The sequence below is a fragment of the Heterodontus francisci genome, unplaced genomic scaffold (genome assembly GCF_036365525.1).
Source record: "Heterodontus francisci isolate sHetFra1 unplaced genomic scaffold, sHetFra1.hap1 HAP1_SCAFFOLD_43, whole genome shotgun sequence".
Lineage (NCBI taxonomy): Eukaryota > Metazoa > Chordata > Chondrichthyes > Heterodontiformes > Heterodontidae > Heterodontus > Heterodontus francisci.
In genome coordinates this window covers 5,692,383-5,715,772 of record NW_027141852.1, presented here as the reverse complement: position 1 = coordinate 5,715,772, position 23,390 = coordinate 5,692,383, and the positions used below count along the sequence as shown (strand labels likewise).

Below are 23,390 nucleotides of genomic sequence, written 5' to 3'. Positions count from 1 at the left end.
TAGCGATGAAGAACAAACAGAGATCATGAAAGAATATTGACAAGCAAAATCAAAACAAATCCAAAGATGTTTCATCAATACATTGCAGTCAGAGGCAACTGAGGAAAGAGTAGGGCCCATCAAAGACCTAAAAATGTAACCTATGTGTCAGTGTGGAAGATGTTGGTATGTTTATTAATGAATATTTTACTGTCTTCGCAAATGAGGGGGTGATGCAGATATTGTAATTAAGGAGAAGGAGTGTGAAGTATTGGACATGATAAACTGAGGGAGAGAAGAAGTATAAATGGGATTAGCATCCTTGAAAGTGGATAAATCATCAGGGCCGGATGAAATGTCCCCCAGGCTGTTAAAAGTTCCCAATCCCTCACTGGATACGGGTGTGATGTCAGAGGATTGGAGGTCTCGGAACACTGCAAAAAAAGCAAAATTCTGCAGATGCTGCAAATCTGAAATAAAAACTAGTTGCGTTGGAAATACACAGCAGATCTGGCAGCAACTGTGGAGAGAGAAGCAAAGTTAACGTTTCTGTTCTGATGAAAGGTCACTGACCTGAAATGTTAACTTTGTTTCTCTCTCCACAGATGCTGCCAGACCTGCTGTGTATGTCCAGCACTTTTTGTTTTTATTGCTAACATTGCACCATTCTTGAAAAAGGAAGCGAGTGATCGACCAAATAATTAAAGGCCAGTCAGCCTAACCTCAATAGTGGGCGAATTATTGGAATTAATTCTGAGAGACAGGATAAACTGTCACTTAGAAAGGCTCAGATTAATCAAGTATCGTCAGCATGGATTTGTTAAGGGAAGCTCCTGTCTGAGACTATCTTGATTGAATGTTTTTGAAGAAGTAACAAGGAGGATTGATGAGGATAGTGCAGTTGATCTGATCTACATGGATTTTAGCAAGACTTTTGACAAGGTCCCACATGGCAAACTGGTTAAAAAAAGTAAAAGCACATGGGATCCAGGGGAATGTAGCAAGCTGGACACAAAATTGGTTCAGTGGCAGGAAACAAGAAGGAATTGGTTACAGGTGTTTTTGCAATTGGAGGACTGTTTCCAGTGGTGTTCCACAGGGCTCAGAACTAGGTCCCCTGCTTTTTGTGGCATATATTAATGATATGGACATAAATGTAGAGGGCACAATCAAGATGTTTGCAGATGACACGAAAATTGTCCGTGTTGTTGATAGGGAGGAGGATAGCTGTACACTGCAGGAAGATATCAATAGACTGGTCAGGTGGGCAGAGAAGTGGTAAATGGAATTCAAATTGGACAAGGGTGAGGTGATGCATTTGGGAGGTCAAAAAAGGCAAAGGAATACACAATTAATGGGAGAACACTGAACAGTGCAGAGGAAGTGAGGGACGTTGGAGTGAATGTCCACAGATCCCTGAAGGTAGCAGGACAGGTGAATAAGGTGGTTCAGCAGGTAAATGGAATCCTTTCCTTTATTAGCTGAGGTATAGAATATAAGGGTGATCTGGGTGTCCATGTCAATAAGTCACTGAAAGCTAACATGCAGGTGCAGCAAGCAATTAGGAAAGGTAATAGTATGTTAGCCTTTATCACAAGAGGATTTGAGTACAGGATTAGTGAATTCTTGCTTCAATTGTATAGAACCTTGGTTAGACCGCACTTGGAGTACTGTGTGCAGTTTTGGTCTCCTTACCTTAGGAAGGATATTATTGCCATGGAGGGAGTTCAACGAAGGTTCATCAGACTTGTTCCTGGGATGGTGGGACTGTTCTATGAAGAGAGATTGGGGAAACTGGGACTGTATTCTCTAGAGTTTCAAAGAATGAGAGGTGATCTCATTGAAACCTACAAAATACTTAAAGGACAGTCAGGGTAGATGCAGCTAAGATGTTTCATCTGGATGGGGAGTCGAGAACCAGGGGCTCAATTACAAAATAAGGGGGAAGCCACTTAGGACAGAGATGAGGAGAAATTTATTTACTCAGAGGGTTGTGAATCTTTGGAATTCTGTACCCCAGAGGGCTGTGGAAGCTCAGTCATTGAGTATGTTTAAAGCAGAGATTAACAGATTTCTAAATACAAATGACATAAGGGAATATGAGGAAAGTGTGGGGAAAAGGACATTGAAGTGGATGATCAGCCATGATCATATTGAATGGCGGGGCAGGCTCGATGGGCTGAATAGCCGACTCCTGCTCCTATGTTCCTATGTTCCTAACTCCACATGATCGGCGAGCCACAGCCTCAGGCCGACTTGGTGGGTGGTGAAAATGGATATCACTGCTTCTGATCTTCACCAGAACAGAGAGTGAGATATAACATTGATCATCAAACAGACTGTGAGAGAATACAACAGAGTAAAACACATGGAGAGACACTGTGGAATAACAAATAGATTTGATTGGAACGTTGACTTTGATTGGAATGGATAAAACACCAGAAACAGCTGAGTAAATTGGGATTTTCATCATTATATTGATCTGGGACAGAAAAGAGAAATTGATGGAAAGAAGGGAAGAAGGAAGAAAAGAAAGGATGGAACTGTTCAGTTTTTTCAGTTTTTTCACTCGCCCATCAAAGCTGGATAAAAAAAAAGTTGCAAATAACAGAGAATTTCATCAAAAAGGGAGATTAAATGCTGCAGAAACCTTGGATCGAAGGATGCCCCAACAGATCACCTGTTTAACTGTCTCCTCACTGGGGGATTTCAATCAGTGGGCAATATTATTCTCTACCTTTTTTTGTTAAATGAACCCAGAACGGTCACTTGGAATTAATATCTGTGTTCCGACTCCTGAATAATAAAATTGTGAGTTTCTCGATATTTTCGGGACATATTTCCTGCTGAAAGAACTGAGAACTCTTTTCTAATTTACTCAATACTATATACACACTCATCAAGCCTCCTAAGCTAGCATCCTTGGTGCTGCTCTCTCTTCTCCCAAACTTCATCTCATGTGACTGTTACATCATCACTTTGACAGTGGGAGTGATTGATCCCAATGTCTTCAGCATTAACCCTTTACATCCTTATACTACACTGTCTGTCCAAGAAAATGGGTGGAGGGAACTTGATTTATCGAAACACCAACAGCTGCCAGTTGAAAATCAACTCAAACCCATCAGCGAGAGAGAGAGAGAGAGAGAGAGAGAGAGAGAGAGAGACTGTCAGAGAACTTCCTGCATCCAGTCCTGACCCTGTCACACTCACCAGATGCTCACCCAGACCCCACTCTCATCAACACTGAACATTGTTACCGAGACACTTCAAATACTGTTTATAAAAGGCAGGAAAGGTTAAAGTTCACACAGCTGTATTGAACAGAACAAAGTATAATATCTTCTCACCGTTTCTCGGGAACCACATGAGACATAGGTTTTCTTATTTGGTTCCTTTGATTTTTCTTGTTCCTGACTGACAAATATTCCAAACCTCAGATCAACCCTCCCACTTGCGTCATGTCCCAGTCTCAGTTAAAAGCAACACATAACAACACAAACACTGAAACATACAACGCAGTCACACTTTCCTTTAGTGACATTAATGTCGAGCTGTTTTCCAGGGGAATGCAACTGTGAACAAATTTGGATCAAAGAAGTTGCCTTTGAAATATCAGCACTGGATTTCTGTACAAGGAGGAACAGCCATTCCAAACTCACATCCTTCACAAAGGCTGTTTTCTCCTGTGATGAAAATTCATCATGTAATTTGAATACTCACTTCAAGGTCAGAAGACACAGATGGAAGCGATTGATAAAGTAACTACTACATCTCAAATGTGAAACAAGGCTCTATTGAGAATTGAACCCAGGATTTCCTGTTTACAAGACAGGTGCTTTAACCAACTAAGCTACAGAGCCAGAAGTTATTACAATTCAAATCAGAGGACTGCACTATTTATTCTCATATAATAACAATATCAAAGCAAAATACAGCAGATGCTGGAAATCTCAAATAAAAACAAGAACCGCTGGAAATACTCATCAGGTCTGGCAGCATCTGTGGAGAGAGAAGCAGAGTTAACGTTTTAGGTCAATGACCCTTCTTCAGACCCTTCTATATATTCTCATCCCACTTCTCCACAGGTCACAACATATATTTTAACTTTTCCCACTTCCTGAAACAGTCAATCATATACTCTATTCTTCCCAGAATAGAAGACACTGACCAGGTTTCTTTAACGAACAGCAAAATTATCAGTTTATTACAGAACAAGTTTTAACTAGTCATGAAATAAAGCATAAATACACAGGTAGAAATTTTAAAAGTTCCCTTTTTACCTTAACCAACATTTAAAGCCCCTTTCTTACCACAGCCCCACACACGCACACACACATACACCGGTTAACTGAAAAAAAAGAATTATTTTTTACAATTCTGAGTTCTGTTAAAGACAAAAACAACACTTGGGCTGATTACTTGTTCATTCCTGAAGAAAACAGCAGATGAGATATGTTGTTCCAAAACTGGCATGCAGTCTAACTTCTGAGTGTGCGTAGACAGGTCACTAGGGTCTTTTAGAACAGTTTTTTAGGGGCAGTGTTGAGAATTAATTTTAGCAGGCTTTCTTTAAAGACAGGAGAAGAGATGAATTGACACAGTGAAGTTCTCAGGGTCTTTTAAAGATTTGCTGCAAAACAACGTGGGTTGTGATCTTCTCTCCTTCCTTGACACTTCTTCAGGCTAACTTTATCAGCTGCTCACTCCAGAAGGTAAAACACAATGACTGCTACAAATAAAAGCTTGTGATTTTTCTGCCCTCTTCGGTGTGTGCTGCTGCCGGGTTTGTCCAATCAAGAGGCGCAACTGACTTCTCTGTCCACATTTCCCCCTGTTACCAGGGTTTCTGTTCTACATTTAACTTGAGTCATGTGACAACCAGTAAACATAGTTGCCAAAGTAGTACTTTCAGTACCATCTTGAAAAAGAACTGGTCTGACATTTATTAAGTTTGACGATGAATTCCTCAAAAAGAATTTCATTAAAAAAAATCAAAATCACTTCCATAACATCATGCACTTTCCCTGAGCTACAGGTTATTGCAAGTCTCTCTGGCTGTGTTTATTTTTGTTGATTTTGCACTCAGGTTCTTTCTGAATCCATGTGTTCGCAGAACTTTGTCAGTGAGAAACATGGAGATATGCTTAAAGATTTCCCTGCAAATTATTCATATCTCCATCTTTCTCCAAACTTTGTAGAAACACATTATTGTGGGAATCACGCACATCAGGCCGTCAAACCTTTCCGTTAAACATTGAAAGGTGACAGTGTTTATTGTGACGGGGTTCCATTTATTCAGACACATCTGGTATAAAAGTGCTCAAGAAATGATTCACACATGTAATGTATTTGTATATTATGTGCATGACATAATGACGCAAATAAACAATTCCTTGCACTTGCCACGCTTGGTGTATATTTTCTCTGCTGATGCCCCCTGAATATATTAGAGAAAATGGTGATGAGGATGAGATAAAAGTCTGTAAATATAGGCAGCAAACAGCAGCAGGGACTGCAGTGAACAGGATCAGCTAGCTCCTGGTGACCTACCTGCTCGGATGGTGGAGATTTTAGGTGGATTGTGTGAAGCCTGGGCCACAGAATGTCTCTTCAGTTGAATGAGATTCCGCAGGGTCTTCCTGTGCATCTGATTCAAATTGCTTATTTGGGACAATATGGCTGCACACATATGGGATACATCGGAAGGTGAGGAACTTATGAGAGGACTTGAGAACCATTCAGTTCATATATTGAAAGAATGGACATGTTTTTCAGAGCTAATAACATTTTGGAATTTGAAGGTGAAAGTGCAGAGGTCAAGACTCAGAATAAGGCAATTCTTGAGGGCAAGAAAGCAATTTTGCCAATGGAAATTAGCCTGGAAGTGTATGACCAGCTAACAAAGCTTCCTGCTCCCATGAAGGCATAAGATGTGCCATTCAGAACAATCATCACCAAGTTGGAGGAACATTTCAACCCGAAGCCACTAGAGATCACGGCAAGCTAGAAATTTGGAAGCAGAAATCAGAAAAGTAGTGAAACAGTTGGTGAGTACATTGTGGCATGAAGAATTTATCACTACATTGCAACTTTGGCATATTCTTAGACCGTGCATTATGAGACAGATTTGTGCTTATATTGGTGGATGAGAAAAGATACTAAACACACAAAATCTCACATTCGAGCTCGCATGTAAGATTGCTCTTTCCATGGAGACTGCATCAAAGAATGCTCGAGAATTTCATCCTGTGCCAGTGATTGTAACACACTTCAGGGGAGCTTAAAAAAACTGGTAAAATGGGCTTTCACATGGCAGATAAAATTTACACAGAGAATTGTGAAGAGATACAATTTGGGAGGAAGAATAAGGAGAGGCTATATAAATGAAATGTTACAATTCTAAAGTGGGTGCCGGAACAGAGAGACAATATACACCAATCTTAGAAGGTTTGAAAAGGCTTCTAAGAGCAAACAGGACACTTGGCTTTATTAATAGAGACATATAGTAAAAGCAAATAAGTTATGATAAACCTTTATAAAATACTGGGTCTGAATGGCCTACTCCTGTACCTCTACAGAAAGCTTCCATTCCAGGTTTGCACACACTCGTCAGGATCACTCTCCACAGATCCCGCCACTCTAGGCTCGGACACCCTCTTCAGGATCACTTTCCATAGATCCCACCACTCCACGCATGGATATCTCCCTCATGATCAGATCACAGGTCCTTAGTCCTACCACATGCAGTCATGAATGATGGTGGACAATTAAATAACTAACCAGATGAGGAGGCTCCAAAAAATCCCCATCCTCAATGATGGTGGAGCCAAAGCTGAATCATTTACAACCATCTTCCATCAGAAATTGCTCAGTGGATGATTCATCTCGGCCTCCTGAGGTCCCCAGCATCACAGTTTCCAGTCTTCAGCCAATTCGATTCACTCCACATGATAGCAAGAAACAACTGAAGTCACTCGATACAGCAACGACAATAGGCCCTAACAACGTCCCTGCTCTAGTACTGAAGACTTGTGCTCCAGAACTAGCTGCGCTCTCAGCCACACTGTTCCAGTCGAGCTACAACACAGGCATCTACCCGACAATGTGGAAAATTGCCCAAGTGTGCCCACTCCATAAAAAAAAAGTAGGACAAATCCAATCTGACCAATTACCACCCCATCAGTCTCCTATCAATCATCAGCAAAGTGATGGAAGATGTCATCAACAGTGCTATCAAGCACCAGACACTTAGCAATAATCTGCTCATCGATGCTCAGTTTAGGTTCTGCCAGGGTTCCTCGACTCCAGGCAAATACTTGGCAGGTAGAGTATAATGTGGGAAAATGTGAGGTTATCCACTTTGGTAAGAAGAATGGAAAAGCAAAATATTATTTAAATTGCGAGAGACTACAGAATGCTGCGGTATAGAAGGATCTGGGTGTCCTCGCACATGAATCACAAAAAGTTACCATGCAGGTAGAGCAAATAATTAGGAAGGCAAATGGAATGTTGCCCTTTATTTCAAGGGGGATGGAGTATAAAAGTAGAGAAGTCTTGCTGCAAATGTACAGGGTGTTGGTGAATCCACACCTGGAGTACTGTGTACAGTTTTGGTCTCCTTATTTAAGGAGGGATATACTTGCATTGGAGGCAGCTCAGAGAAGGTTCACTGGATTGATTCCTGTGATGAATTGGTTGTCTTATATGGAGAGTTGATCAGGTTGGACCTATACTCATTGGAGTTAAGAAAAATGATAGGTGATCATATTGAGACATATAAGATTTTGAGGGGGCTTGACAGGGTGGATGCTGAGAGGATGTTTCCCCTCATGGTGGAATTTAGAACTAGGGGACACAGTTTCAGAATAATGGTCTTCCATTTAAGAAGGAAATGAGGAGGAATTTCTTCGCTCAGAGAGTCATTAATCTTTGGAATTCTCTACCACAGAGAGTAGTGGAGGCTGGGTCATTGCATGTCTTCAAGACTGAGTTTGACAGATTTTTATCCACAAGGAAGTCAAGGGTTATGGGGGGCAGGCAACAAAGTGGGGTTGAGGCCATGATCAGGTCAGCCATGATCCTATTGAATGGTGGAGCAGGCTCGAGGGGCCAAATGGCCTACTACTGCTAATATTTCTTCTGTTCTTATTTTTTATTGCAGATTGGTTCAAACAGACACAAAAGAGTGGAGTTCTAGAGGAGAGGTGAGAGTGATTACCCTTGAGCGAGTGTGGCATCAAGGATCCCGAGCAAAATTGAAGTCAATGAGAATCAGGGGGAAAACTCTCCACTTGGTGGAGTCATACCTCGCACAAAGCAAGATGGTTGTGGTTAGTGGAGGCCAATCATCTCAGCCCAGGACATTGCCTCAGGAGTGTCTCAGGGTAGTGTCCTCGGCCCAAACATCCTCAGCTGTTTCATTGATCACTTTCCCTTCAAAATCAGTCAGAAGTGGGAATGTTCGCTGATGACTCACAACTCCTCAGATACTGAAGCAGTCTGTGCCCACAAGCAGCGAGACCTGTACAAACTTCAGGCTTGAGCTGATAAGTGACAAGCAACCTTCTGGCCACACAAGTGCTAAGCAGTGAACATCTCGATTGAGAGAGAATCAAACCATCTACCTTTTGATATTCAGCAGCATAATCATCACTGAATCCCCCACCATCAACATCTTGGGGGTTACCATTGACCAGAAACTAAACTGGACCAGTCACACCTATGCTGCAGCTATAAGTGCAGGTCAGAGATTAGGAATTCTGCAGCAAGTATCTCGCCTCCTGACACCTCAAATCCTGTCCACCATGTACAAGGCACAAGTCAGGAGTGGGATGGAATACATCCTACTCAACAAGACTCAAGAAGCTCAACACCATCCAGGAGAAAGCAGCCCACTTGATCAGCACCTAACCCGCCACCTTAAACATTCACTTCCTCCACTACCAGTACACAGTGGCTGCAGTGTGTACTATCTCCATATGCACTGCAGTATCTCGCCAAGTATCCTTCAACAGCACCTTCCAAACCCGTGACCACTACCACCTCGAAGGACAAGGGCAGCAGATGCATGGGAACTCGCCATCTGCAGGTTCCCCTCTAAGTCACTCACCATCCTGACATGGAACAATATCGCCATTTCTTCACTGTTGTTGGGTCACAATCCTGGAACTCCCTCCCCAATAGCACTGTGGGTGTTCCTACACCATATGGACTGTAGCAGTTCAAGAAGGCAGCTCACCACCACATTCTCAACGGCAATAGGAATGGGTAATAAATGCTAGACTTATCAGCGATACTCGCGCCCATTAATGAATAAAAAACAAATCACTCTCCACAGATTCCCCACAATCTGGGCTTGGACATTTACTTCAGGAGCACATAGCTTTATATAACTGCAACATGAGTTCCAATCTTCATATTCCGTTCACTTTTCACATTATTTTTCCACCAGTCCACTAGCTTTTAGTGATTCAGTACTCGGGTCTCTGCGCCTCCGCAGTTTCTATCATCTCACCACTTAAAAAAAAACACTCTGATCTATCTTTCGTAGGTACCAGATGACCCCTCATTTTAAACTCCATCTGCCAAAACATTGCTCACTCACTTAATCTATCAAGAAGATTTGAAAATAAATTTCTTGCCAAAGGATAATGTTCTGCTTCTGCTCCCTCGCCATTTGCTTTTCCCGTTAGTCGTTCACTTGGTGTAAATCGAGAGAAAGTAAAGATGGAAGGAAGGAAGGAGGGGAGGGAAAATCCTGCTCCGTTTCGTGATCCCTATTTGATCTTCATTCCAGTCCAATTTGGGTGAAGAATTCCAATTGTCTGTCTCAATTTTCAAAAAGTATAAACAATTCTGGAATCACTGTCTCGACATGGACAAGAACAGGTTTCCAGGCCGACTTTACATTGAAGCTGTAAACAAGAATGCAACAGGAATTTGATAAACTAACGAAAAGGATGGGATTCAAACCCACGAGTGCACAGCACAATGGTTTAGTAGTCCATCGCCTTAACCTCTCAGCCACCACGGCATCTGGCAAGTCACAGAAGCACAACCGTCACCTTCACACAGATCCTGACTGTGCAGCCAGCTGTGTAATGATGGAAATGTAGCTTCTGTAAGTAAATGAAATTTCCATCACATCAGGTCATGGCCTGTTGGGAATGGAGCGGTGTGAAACATTTCCAGACCATGTCCAACACGTTTCTACTCAGTGTGAAAACCCACCACGGAAAGACTGGAACATACAATCATTTGATCACACCATGATTAACATCACTCAGACACCTGAACCATTTGGTCACTGACGAAGTCATGACGACTTCGAATTTCTCATGAAATGACAACTGAACTAACTGACTGGAAGAATTGCTTCAACTCCACGTGATCAGCGAGGCACAGCCTCAGCCGACTTGTCAGGCGGTGTAAACAGATATCACTGCTTCTGATCTTCACCAGAACAGAGAGTGAGATGTAACATTGATCATCAAACAGACTGTGAGAGAATACAACAGAATAAAACACATGGAGAGACACTGTGGAATAACAAATAGATTTGATTGGAATGTTGAATTTTGATTGGAATGGATAAAACAGCAGAAACAGCAGATTAAATTGGGATTCTCATCATTATATTGATCTGGGACATAAAAGAGAAACAGATGGAAAGAAGGGAAGAAGGAAGAATGGAATTGTTCAGTTTTTTCAGTTTTTTCACTCGTCCATCAAAGTTGGATAAACAAAAGTTGCAAAAGTTGCAAATGCTGCCAAAACCTTGGATCGAAGGATGTCCCAACTGTTTAACTGTCTGCTCACTGGGGGATTTCAATCAGTGAGTAATATTATTCTCTATTTTTTTTGTTAAATGAACCCAGAACTGTAACTTGGAGTTAATATCTGTGTTCCGACTCCTGAATAATAAAATTGTGAGTTTCTTGATATTATCTGGACACATTTCCTGCTGAAAGAACTAAGGACTCTTTTCTAATTTACACAATACTATATACACACTCATCAAGCATCTTCGGCTAGCATCCTTGGTGCTGCTCTCTCTTCTCCCAAACCTCATCCTATGTGACTGTTACATCATCACTCTGACAGTGGGAGAGGTTGATCCCACTGTCTTCAGCATTAACCCTTTCCATCCTTATACTACACTGTGAATCAAAAAAAAATGGTTAGAGGGAACTTCCTTCATTTATCGAAACACCAACAGCTGCCAGTTGTGAACCAACTCAAAACCATCAGAGAGAGAGAGAGAGAGAGAGACTGTCAGAGAACTTCCTGCATCCAGTCCTGACCCTGTCACGCTCATCAGTTGCTCACCCAGACCCCACTCTCATCAACACTGAACATTGTCACTGAGACCCTTCAAATAATGTTTATAAAAGGCAGAAAAATTCAAAGTTCATCGCAGCTGGATTGATTGAAACTAAGTTTAATATCTTCTTACCACCAGGTAACCACATGAGAAAGTCCTTCAATCATTAGCATAAATTATCAGCTGTAAGAATGTTTGTCATTGGGTTGAATCATTTCTGTGAGAGGAATGTTCTAGCATCATCAACCAGGGGAACGTGTTGACTGAGCTGTGTCTTCATCTCTTCTGGACAGTTCACCCTTCCTTCTGCTCTGATTCACTTTCCCAAAGCGGATCTGCAGATTCTCATATCTGGAGACTGGGTTTTCTTATTCGGTTCCTTTTGATTTTTCTTGCTCCTGAATGATAATATATTCCAACCTTGGATCAACCTTGCATTGTGTCCCAGTCTCGGTTAAAAGCGACACATAATGGCACCATCACTCTGAAACATACAACATGGTCACACTCTGCTTCAGTGAGATTAATGTTGAGGCGGTTTCACGTCAAATGCAATTGTGAACAAATTTCTCTCGTGGAAATTGTGGGTGATTTGAGTATTTGCACTGAATTTCTGTGCAAGGAGGGACAGTTTCAAACAGCCATTCCCAAATCACTTCTTTCACAAAGACAAAGACTGTGCTGTCTTAACGTGTCACTCAACTTCACAAACAAATTTGAACTCGAAGTTCAGGGGAAGACAGAGATGTGAATGATTGACAGAGTAATCTTTAAATCATAACTTTCCGTTTCTTCACTGCAGTGAGGCTTTGTTGGGGTTTGAAGTTAGGTTCTGCTGTTTATTAGACAGAGGCTTTAACAAACTAAGCTACAGGGCAAAATCTCAAACACATCCTTTCCTGGAGTTACAGGTTATTGCAGGACTATCTGTCTCTGGGTTCTTTCTGAATCCACAAGTTTGCAGATCTTTGTGAGTGAGAGACATGGAGATATGCTTCAAAGATTTCCCTGTAAATTATTCATATCTCCATCTTTTCCTGAACTTTGAACAAACACATTACTGTGGGAATCACACACATCTGGCCCTCACACTCGTCCGCTAAACATTGAAAGGTGACAGTGTTTATTGTGAGGGGATCCATTTATTCAGACACATCTTGATCGGGACGTGTTTCACACGGAATGTTTTTGTATATTATGTTTATGATGTAATATTGCAAATAAACATTTCCTTGCACTTGTCGCATTTGGTCTCCATTTTCTCTGCTGATGCCCCCTGAATATATTGGAGAAAATGGTGATGAGGATGAGATAAAAGTCTGTAAATATAGGCAGCAAACAGCAGCAGGGACTGCAGTGAATAAGAACAGCCAGCTCCTGGTGACCTACCTGCTCAGATGGTGGAGATTTTGGGTGGATTGTGTGAAGCCTGTACTACAGACTGTCTCCTCAGTTGAATGAGATGCCCTAGGGTAAAGCATGGCTACCCGACCCGACTCCGACCAGACCGGATGACATGTTTCAGGTTCGGGTCGGGTCTCTCTTCCGTGTCCGGCATTCGGGTTCGTGAGGGGTCGGGCTGGAGGCGGACACAGTGCTGCCTTGCTCAGGTAGGGAACTTCTGCATGATTCCGCAGGAATAGCCAGCTTTCGGAATGGAGGATCACAACATTTGGACAAGGTATGTTTGATATAATTAACTTTATTATGTTGTCGGGTCGGGTCGGGTCGGGTTGGGTCGGGTCGGGAGCGGGAAAAAAATCAAAGGACTCGGGCCCGGGTCAGGTTCAGGTTGGATGTGGTCAGGTCGGACCGGGTCGGGTTTCAATTTCATAAACGAGCAGGCCTTTACCGCAGGGTCTTAGTGTGCATCAGATTCAAAGTGATTATTTGGGACAATATGGTTGCACCCAAGGGATACATCAGAAGGCTAGGAACTTATGAGAGGGCTCGAGAACCATTCAGTTCATATATTGAAAGAATGGACATGTTTTTCAGAGCTAATAACATTTTGGAACTTGAAGGTGAAAGTGAAGAGGTCGAGACTCAGAATAAGGCAATTCTTGAGGGCAAGAAAGTAATTTTGCGAATGTAAATTATCCTGGAAGTGTATGACATGCTAACAAATCTTCCTGCTCCCATCAAGGCAAAAGATGTGAATTCAAAACAATCATCACCAAGTTGGAGGAACATTTTAACCCTAAGCCACTAGAGATCACGGCAAGCTAGAAATTTGGAACCAGAAAGCAGAAAAGTAGTGAAATAGTTGGTGAGTACATTGTGGAACTGAAGAATTTATCACTACATTGCAACTTTGGCACATTCTTAGACCGTACATTACGAGACAGATTTGTGCTTAGATTGGTGGATGAGAAAAGATACTAAACACGCAAAATCCTACATTTCAGCTGGCGTGTAAGATTGCTCTCTCCATGGAGATAGCATCAAAGAATGCTGCGGAATTTTGTCTTATGCCAGTGACAGTAACACACTTCAGGAGAAGATAAAAAAACTGTCAAAATGGGCTTTCACATGGCAGATAAAATTTTACACAGAGAAGTGTAAAGTGATCAAGTTTGGGAGGAAGAATGAGACAATGTGCACCAATCTTAGAAGGTTTGAAAATGTTGCTAAAAGCAAACAGGACAATTGGCTTTATTCATAGAGGCATAGAGTAAAAGCAAATAAGTTATACTAAACCTTTATAAAACACTGGGGTTGAATGGCCTACTCCTGCACCTCCATGGAAAGCTTCCACTCCAGGCTCGGACACCCTCTTCAGGATCACTCTCCATACATCCTGCCACTCCATGCACGGATATCTCCCTCAGGATCAGATCACAGCTCCACAGTCCTGCCACATCCAGTCGTGAATGGTGGTGGATAATTTAATAACTAACAAGATGAGGAGGCTCCAAAAACACCTACATCCTCAATGATGGTGGAGCCGAGCACGTCAGTGCAAAAGGCAAAACTGAAGCATTTGCAACCATCTTCAGTCAGAAATATTAAGTGGATTTGATCTGTGCTAATTTCAGCTCCTCATGCTCACTGGTGCCTTGATTCTCTGGTGCTAATTTCAGAGTAAATCATGCAGCTTGACAATTGGAGCCAAAGAAAAAGACACAGGAGAGGTTGAAAGTGCCAAAACCTGGGATTGAACCAAGAACTGCGATTTTTAGTGCAATGCAAATCCAGCTGATCTATTTCAGCCACACACTAAAACCAGCCTTCGCTTATTGCTTTGGAAGACAATATTTACATTCAAGTCTTTGCCAAAATTTACAGAACACAACATGAGTAATATTTCCCATTGTTTTCTCAGCACTGATGGAATGTGAAGCGGGAGACAGCCAGAAATCCCACTGATCCACACTGACCCAGAGCTGAGAGTGAAATGAGATAAAGTTCAATCTTTAGCAGCGAGACGCTGGAGAGACGTAAGAGTCCTGAATCAAGGAGAGACTTTCTGATATAGTAAAAGCAAAATACTGCATATGCTGGAAATCTGAAATAAAAACAAAGGTGCTGGAAATACTCAGCAGGTCTGGCAGCATCTGTGGAGAGAGAAACAGAGTTAAAGTTTCAAGTCTGTGACCTTTCATCAGAACTGCCAAAGGTTAGAAAAGAATTAGGTTTTAAACAAGTGAAGGAGAGGGGCCTGTGGGAGAGAACAAAGGGGAAGGTGTTTGATAGGGCAGAGGGCAGGAAAGATTAAATAACAAAGTTGTCCTGGGACAAAGGCAAAGAGTCCGTTAATGCTTGTGGTCAAAGACAAAGCATTTGTCCAGAGAGAGTGTTAATAGCAGAATAATGAGCAGCTCTGACTACATGAAAAACAGGCACATGGTTTTAAACACACTGTGTTTTGTGCTCCCCCTTTTGTGAATCCTTGTTCACAGCTTTCCAATTATAATGCAAAGAAATGAACACAAACAGGCTTTCTTTGGTTTAAAGAAGAAAAGTGAAACTTATTAAACTTGCTTAAACTTTAATACGGTTCATGCCTACAGATATACGATGCACCCATGCTAGCATGCACACGTGATATACAGATGCAGCTAGGGACAGAAAAAATAAAAGATAAAGTGGAACAGTTTGAGGCAATATCTTGTTACTGTGCTTCGAGCTCACGGTATAGCACTTTTGTAGGTAATTCTTGCATTTCGTAGGGCCCAGTATTCTACTTAAACCTTGTACATGTTGGAGACTTTTCTCTCTTTGAGATTCACATGTTTTCACAAGGTTCAGTTCTGTGGGAAAGAGATGGAGGCAGGCAGGACTGGAGAGGGTCTGCCCCATCCGGGAGCACATGGTGTTCCGAGTTCAAATCTGTGGCAAGTTCAAAAAACCAACAGCCAACTAGTCATGTGACTAAAACTGGTCTGACCACTTCTGCTGTGTATTGGGGAAGCAAAAGACTGCGTCCCTTTGTTTCAATACTGTTTGTTACCATGCAAATTTCTTTCTAGTCAGGCGCTTGCAATTTTAAGTTTTAATGTTCATGTGGCAAAAATCATGTGTGCCTCAGTCTTGGCAGGTGGGGTGGGGCGGTTTGCCTGACACCAGTCATGTTCTGAAGTTATTGAACTTAAGGTTCAGTCCACAAGGCTGTAGAATGACGAATCGAAAGATCAGGTGCTGTTCCTCGAGCTTGCGTTGATGTTCACTGGAACACTGGAGCAGGCCAAAGACAGAAATGTTGACATGAGAGCAGGGGGAAGTGTTGAAATGGGAAGCAACCAGAAGCTCAGGGTCATGCTTTCGGACTGAGTGGAGGTGTTCTACAAAGCGGTCAGTTAATCTGCCTTTGGTCTCCCCAATTTAGAGAAGACCGCATTGTGAACAGAAAATACAGTACACTAAATTGAAAGAAGTACAAGTAAATCGCTGCTTCACCTGAAAGGGGTGTTTGGGGCCTTGGATAGTGAGGAGAGAGGAGGTAAAAGGGAAGCTATTACACTTCCTGCGATTGAATTGGAAGGTGCCGTGGGAAGGGGACGAGGTATTGGGGATAATGGAGGAGTGGACCAGAGTGTTGCGGAGGGAACGATCCTTTCGGAATGCTGACAGGGGAGGGGAAGATGCATTTGGTGGTGGCATCACGCTGGAGGTGGTGGAAATGGCGGAGGATAATCCTTTGGATGTGGAGGCAGGTGGGGTGGAAAGTAAGGACAAGGGGAAACCCGTGGCGTTTCTGGGAGGGATTGGAAGAGGGGAGGGCAGATGTGTGGGAAATGGACCAGACACACTCCTTGAAATCTCTGCTGACGAAGTCTGAAAAAGGGAAGAACAACCACACAACAAGGGTCTCAAATCGAAGACCCTGGGATTAAAAGTCTCATTCTCTACCAACTGAACTAACAAGGCCTGATACAGTACTTCCACTCTGTCTGTTATTGGACGGATGCAGCTGTTGGCTCCACCCCAAGGGCGGGCGTTTGTTCCACCAACCATGAAGCAGCTTCCTATCAATTCCCAAAATTATCATCTCCAACAAGAGAGAATCTAACTATCTCCCCTTGACATTCAATGGCATTATCATTGCTGAATCCCTCACGATCAACATCCTGGGGGTTGCCAATGAACAGAAACTGAATTGGAACAGCCATATAAATACCAAAGCTTCAAGAGCAGGTCAGAGGCTGGGAATTCTACTGTGAATCACTCACCTCCTGTCCACCATCTCCAAGACACAAGTCAGGAGTGTGATGAAAGGCTCCTCACTTGCCTGGATGAGTGCAGCTCCAACAACACCAAAGAAGCTCAACACCATCCAGGACAAAGCAGCTCACTTGATCAGCACTCCATCCACCACGACCTCGACCACCTATAAGGACATTGGATGAATGGCAACACCACCATCTGCAAGTTCCCCTCCAAGCTACACACCATCCTGTCTTGGAACTATATCATGATTCCTTCACTGTCACTGGATCAACATCCTGGAACTCCCTTCCTAACAGCAGGTATTGCGATGGCTCAGAAAGGCGGCTCACCACCACCTTCCCAACCGCAATTCGGGATGGGCAATAAATGCTGGCTTTGCCAGCAATGCCCACATCCCATGAAAGAATAAAAACGAGATTTGCCACAATGGTAGCAGGGTGAGGGATTTCAGTTATGTGGAGAGATTGGAGAAGCTGGGGTTGTTCTCCTTGCAGCAGAGAAAGTTCAGAAGAGATTTGACACATTTGTTCAAAATCATTTTAAATAAGGTGAAACTGTTTCCAGTGGTAAAAGGGTCAGTAAGCAGAGGACACAGATATCAGGTGATTGGCAGAAGAACCAGAGGTGACATGAAGAACCATTTTTTACACAGCAATGTGTTGTGATAAAGAAAGAAAAGACTTGCATTTATATAGCACCTTTCCTGACCACTGGATATATCAAAGCACTTTGTAGACAATGAAATACTTTTGAAGTGTAATCGCTGTTGTAATGTCAGAAATGCAGCAGCTAATACCCACAAACAGCAATGTGATAATGACCAACTGATCTGATTGAGAGGCAAATATTGATCACAACACCAGGGAGAATTGCTCTTCACTTGTTTGAAATTGCAGCATGGGATCTTTTACATTCACCCAAACATGCAGACCAGGTCTTGGTTTAACATCACACCTGAAAGGCAGCACCTTCAAGACCCTCAGTGCTGTACTGGAGTGTCAGCTGTGAAATCTGAACCCAGAAGCTTGTGATTTCGAGGTGAGTGTGACCAACTGAGCCACAGCTTTTACCTGAGTCTCAATCCTTCTCCCAACAGTTTCTCTCTATCAGGTCTGTCACGACCCCTCATGATTGTGAACACCTCTATCAAATCTCCTCTCTAAGGAGAACAACCCCAGCTTCTCCAATCTATCCACATAACTGAAATCCTAACCACATGTTGCAGAAAGGAACTTTTCCTCATGTTCCTTCTGGTTTTGTGAGTCACCATAAATCTGTAACTTACGTTATGGACCGTTGAGCAGTTAGAAACAGTTCCTCAGTATTTACTCTGCCTCAAACCTTCAAGGAAGCTCTGCAAAGTAACTGAAAATCAAGTTGTCAGAAGTGGGATTGAAACACATGCCTCCAGTGAAAGCTGCAACCTGAACAGAGAAGCTGAAACCGCTCAGTCACCTCAACTGTTCAGACCTTTTTGACCTCGTCATCACTTCCGTACTTTGAAAGGTTCACTCAGTTCTGGAACTTATTCAATGTTACTGGAATGCTCAGTGATTGGGATATTAACTCCCCCGGGTTTTCCTGAGCTTGTTGCGGGTATATGGGGATGTTTGTCCTGGGCTGTGGAATCTTGCATCCCTGTAATGGACATTAACCCACTGATTGAATCTGTATTCACTGCTTTCTGCTGGTGCTGGGTAATTGTGGGGCCGGAATGTTGCTGCTTGTCCCGGCCTCACTCACTCTGGGAAAGAGTGAATAATTGATGCATCTGTTTCTGTGTCTGAAATGTGACTTCGATCTGCTGTTATTAACCGAGGCAGCGCTGCATCAGGATACGTTAATAATCTCTCACGAATCAACTGCAAACAGTCAGAATGTGTAACTTTGAGCAGCACTTTCTGCAATGTCAGGGCTGGAAAGTTGAGGGAGGGAGAGACACTGTCAGTATCTGAGTGTATACAGCACTGTACAGAGAAAGAGCCAATATACCGGGGCTGAGACACAGTGCATCTTTTCACATTTAATCACAATAATATCCGGAGTCAGGAACTGAAAAGGATGAAAAACCAAATAGCAAGAGCAAAAATAAGAAAACTAAGCAATTATAGATTAGCTGATAAGCTTTCACTGTGTTACCTGGTAGTCTACTGTTTTATATTCAATGCTTTCTCCACTGTGGCCAGGGAATGGTTTCTTCTCAAGGGCTGAATATTAACAAAACTTCTTAGAATTTAAATCTTTTAAAATTAATTCCATGGAGCTAATGGGGAAAAGTCAAATAACTGCACCAATTATAGGAGAGCTGGTTGGTGATGATGTGGATGTGTCTGCAGTGAGCAGGACCAGACTGTTTCTATAGATTCACAATGAATGTTTCATCTTTATTTATAACAGTGAAACTGATCGTGGACAATGGCTATTCTGGTTGCAGAAACCTGGAGATTTAACTCATTAACACCCTACTTTCGGGTAATTTAGAAAGAACAACACCCAGCTCTGTCAGTTAGTGTGCTTGTTTGTTCACCCACAATTTGTTGGTTTCAGCACATAAAAGGATGAGGCTTTATTAACTTAAACTCTTCTCCATCTGCTGTATTACTCTTGCTGTTGATTCTTCAAAGATAAGGTTAATCAAGACTTTCTTTGTGAAATCCATGCTGACTGTGCTTTATTATATTTTCATTTTCATATGTATTTTCTACTTTTGGTGATTATTGTCATTTTTTATTGATTTTATTTTTATTTATTGCATTTATTGCCCATCCCTAGTTCCATGGAGAAAGTGGTGGGGAGCTGCCTTCTTCAACCACTGCAGTCGATGTGATGCTGTTCGGAAGGGAGTTCCAGGATTTTGACCCATCAACAGTAAGGGAACAGTGATATAGTTCCAATTCAGGATGTTGTCTGGCTTAGAGGGGAACTTGCAGGTGGTGGTGTTCCCATGCATCTGCTGCCCTTGTCCTTCTAGGGAGTAGAAGTCACGGGTTTGGAAGGTGCTGTCTAAGGAGGCTTGCTGCCTTGCTGCAGTGCATCTTGTGGATGGTGCACACTGCTACCACAGTGCATCGGTGATGGAGAGAGTGAATATTGTGAATGAGGTGCCAATCAAGTGGGCTGCTTTGTCCTGGATGGCGTTGAGCTTCTGAAGTGTTGTTGGAGCTGCACCTATCCAGGCAAGTGGAGAGTATTCCATCACACTCCTGACTTGTGCCTTGTCGATAGTGGACGGGCTTTGGGGAGTCAGGAGGTGAGTTACTCGCCGCAGGATTCCTAGTCTCTGACCTGCTCTTGTAGCCATGATATTTATGTGGCTACTGCAGTTCATTTTCTGGTCAATGGTAACCCCCAGGATGTTGATAGTGGGAGATTCAGCAAACGTAATGCTGTTGAACGTCAAGGGGAGATGGTTAGGTTCTCTCTTGTTTGAGATGGTCATTGCCTGGCACTTGTGTGACTCGAATGTGAAATATCCTTATTGTAGGGTATTGCATTGTACTGCACAGTGGCAACACTTGGAAAGTCCTTCATTGGCTGGAAAAGGCTTTACAAGGTCCTGTGAAATGCATGTGTTGCTTTTTCCATTGTTATCAGTGTCATTTTGATCAAAAGATAGAATTCGTGAGCACAAAGTTTAAATCAATGTTGATTCAAATAATGTAAAAGCATCTATATTCTTGCACTGTACTTAATAATCACCATCTTCCTATCCTTACAGAGTACAATGTCTTTGACCCTGAAATTGATTCCACAATCTCAATCCCTCAGACAATTTCAGCCCAGTTCTGATGAAAGATCACAGATCTGAAACGTTAACTCTGTTTCTCTCTCCACAGATGCTGTCAGACCTGCTGAGTATTTCCAGCATTTTCTGTTTTTATTTCAGATTTCCAGTATCTGCAGTATTTTGCTCCGGTGTTACTTTGAAAGTTAAAACTGACCCACCTGTCTACAATTCACACTGGGGTCTCCCATGAAATGATTCTGTATAATGTTGATGGAAGGAATACAGACTCTGAGCACAGAGCTTCCTGTGGGGAATTGGGGATATGAAAACCAGCAGACTCTGCAGGAATTTCCACTGGGAGCACAAATTCACAAAATCTACCTTTTATATATCGATTCATTTTGATTGTCCTTCTGGAAAATTATTTTGAAACAATTTAAACATCAACCCACAGCTCCATGACTGGGCCAATTATGAGGTCATCCTCTGACACGTCATGTGACAGCTGGAGCCACAAGACATCAGAACCAGATTTGTGACTGGATTAAAACCCGGAATCCTGTCCCAATGGCTTTTCAAATAAAGCTGTTGCTGTTTGAAAACACAGCAGTTAAACTTTCTGCCTGACCATGAGGGGAGCTAGGGAGAAATTTACAAAACTCAATCCTTCAACAAAATAGTTCGAAAACCATTAATATAGAAATCATGTGAGGATTCATATGCAGGAGAAGCAAGCAAAATACAGAAAGTACAAAGGACAGCTGAAAAGGGAAATGAGATCAGCAAGAGAGTGTGTGAGAAAAGATTAGCAGGTCACATAACTGGGAACACTGAAGTCTTTTACCAACATATGGACAGTCAATGAAAGGGTGGGTCAATTAGGAGATCCTGTGGAGGCAGAGGGCGTGCCTGAGGCACTAATTAAGTACATTGCATCTGTCACAAAACAAGCAGATTGTGCAAATGCCACACAGTAAAGGAGGAGGATGTGGAGAAATAGGAGGGGATGAAAATAGATAAAGAGGAAATAATTACAAGGTTAGCAGTGCTCACAGTAGAAAAGTCACCCGGTCTGGATGGGCTGCATCCTGGGTTGCTGAGGGAAGTAAGGGTGGAAATATCAGAGACTCGAACCACAATCTTTCAATCCTCCTTTCTATGGGAATGATGCCAGAGGACTGGAGGATGCAGGTAAGCTTGGGTAGTTCGATCTCAGTTTAACTTGACCATTTTTATAATGTATCTGTTGTAATAACTCATAAGGTCAAGGAAGCCATTTTACAATTAACACATGACCAAAGGAGCCATTTTGTGTTCAGTACTAACGTTTATATCCTGCATAATTAATGAGTCGCTACCCATCATGAAACAGATGATTGTAAAGATAATGAACCTTGATTGAGTTATAAATAATGAATCAATAATCATTTTAGAGAGAATGGGTTTTCATTTAAAGTTAGTTCAATCTAATTACTGTGAGTTTCTGTGTCTGTGTGGGAAAGGGCAGTTTCAGCGAAATTTATTCAAACAATGGACCTTTCCAGGACACCTGATAAAACCCATGGTCTGGTACATCGTGACCTTCAAGAGTCTCGATTTAATGAATAGGAAACTTGTTTCAGATCAGATTGGGAGACAGTGTGAAACCACTCCATTGTACTCATGTCTGAGATTCTGAGGACAGGTGACTGTTAGTGGAAGACATCATTAAGAACTTATTAAATGTACCTAGCAACAGCTCGGACCAAATATTATTTTACAAGGTGGTGTGATGGCCATCCAGGGGTTAAAAGTAGGGATTTTGTAAGGTTTCAGTGTGCAGGAACACTAGAAGATCTCAGGGGTAAAGGCTCAGATCATCAACCAATTTCTCCACCTGATGAGGTTTCAGTGTGCAGGAACACTAGAAGATCTCAGGGGTAAAGGCTCAGATCATCAACCAATTTTTCCACCTGATGAGGGATCTAGGCTGGACAAAGAGGACCGTGACATTCTGAGACCAAGCTCGACCAGTCCACACACCTGATCGAGCAGTAAAGTTATATTGTCCAAGTTTGTGAAAGATAATTTTGCTTTCAATTATTAAGCACTATTTTACTCTCAATAAAAGTTCTGGACTTACTAATCAAGTATCCTGTTACTTTAATTGGTTAAAGTCATGCCCAAAGAGATTGTCCACAATAGAATTTCCAGAATTAAAAGATACATCTGCAAGGATTGCTAATTTTACAGCCCTGTTTAAAAAGAGAGATAAACCCAGGAACTACAGACCAGTTAGTCTAATGTCAGTGGTGGGGAAACTTTTAGAGACAAATATCCAGGAGAAAAATAAGTGTCACTTGGTAGAACATGGCCTAATAAATGACAGCCAGTACAGATTGGTTAACAGAAGATTGTGTCTGAATTAATTAATTTCTTTGATGAAGTTTCAGAGAGAGTTGACCAGGGTAGTGGGGTTATTGGTGTGTGTCTGGACTTCAAAATTGTGTTTGAAAAAGTACCATAAAATAGACTTGTGAACAAAATTCGAGCAGATGGGATTAGAGGGGGCAGTGGCAGCATAGATACAAAATTGGCTGAGGGACAGAAAGCATAAAGTAGGGTGAATGCTTGTTTTTCAGAATGGAGGGACTAATCCAGGAATGTCACTGTTGTTGCAGTATGTGCAGTGTCTGACCCTGAGCTGTC

General features: G+C 42.2%; 1 non-coding gene across 1 annotated transcript; it reads right to left on the bottom strand.

The window, feature by feature from the left end:
* Window positions 1-3,768: 3,768 nt before the first annotated feature.
* Window positions 3,769-3,842, bottom strand: trnat-ugu (transfer RNA threonine (anticodon UGU)). Its single transcript has one exon. It is a non-coding gene; the product is annotated as a tRNA-Thr (tRNA).
* Window positions 3,843-23,390: the final 19,548 nt, after the last annotated feature.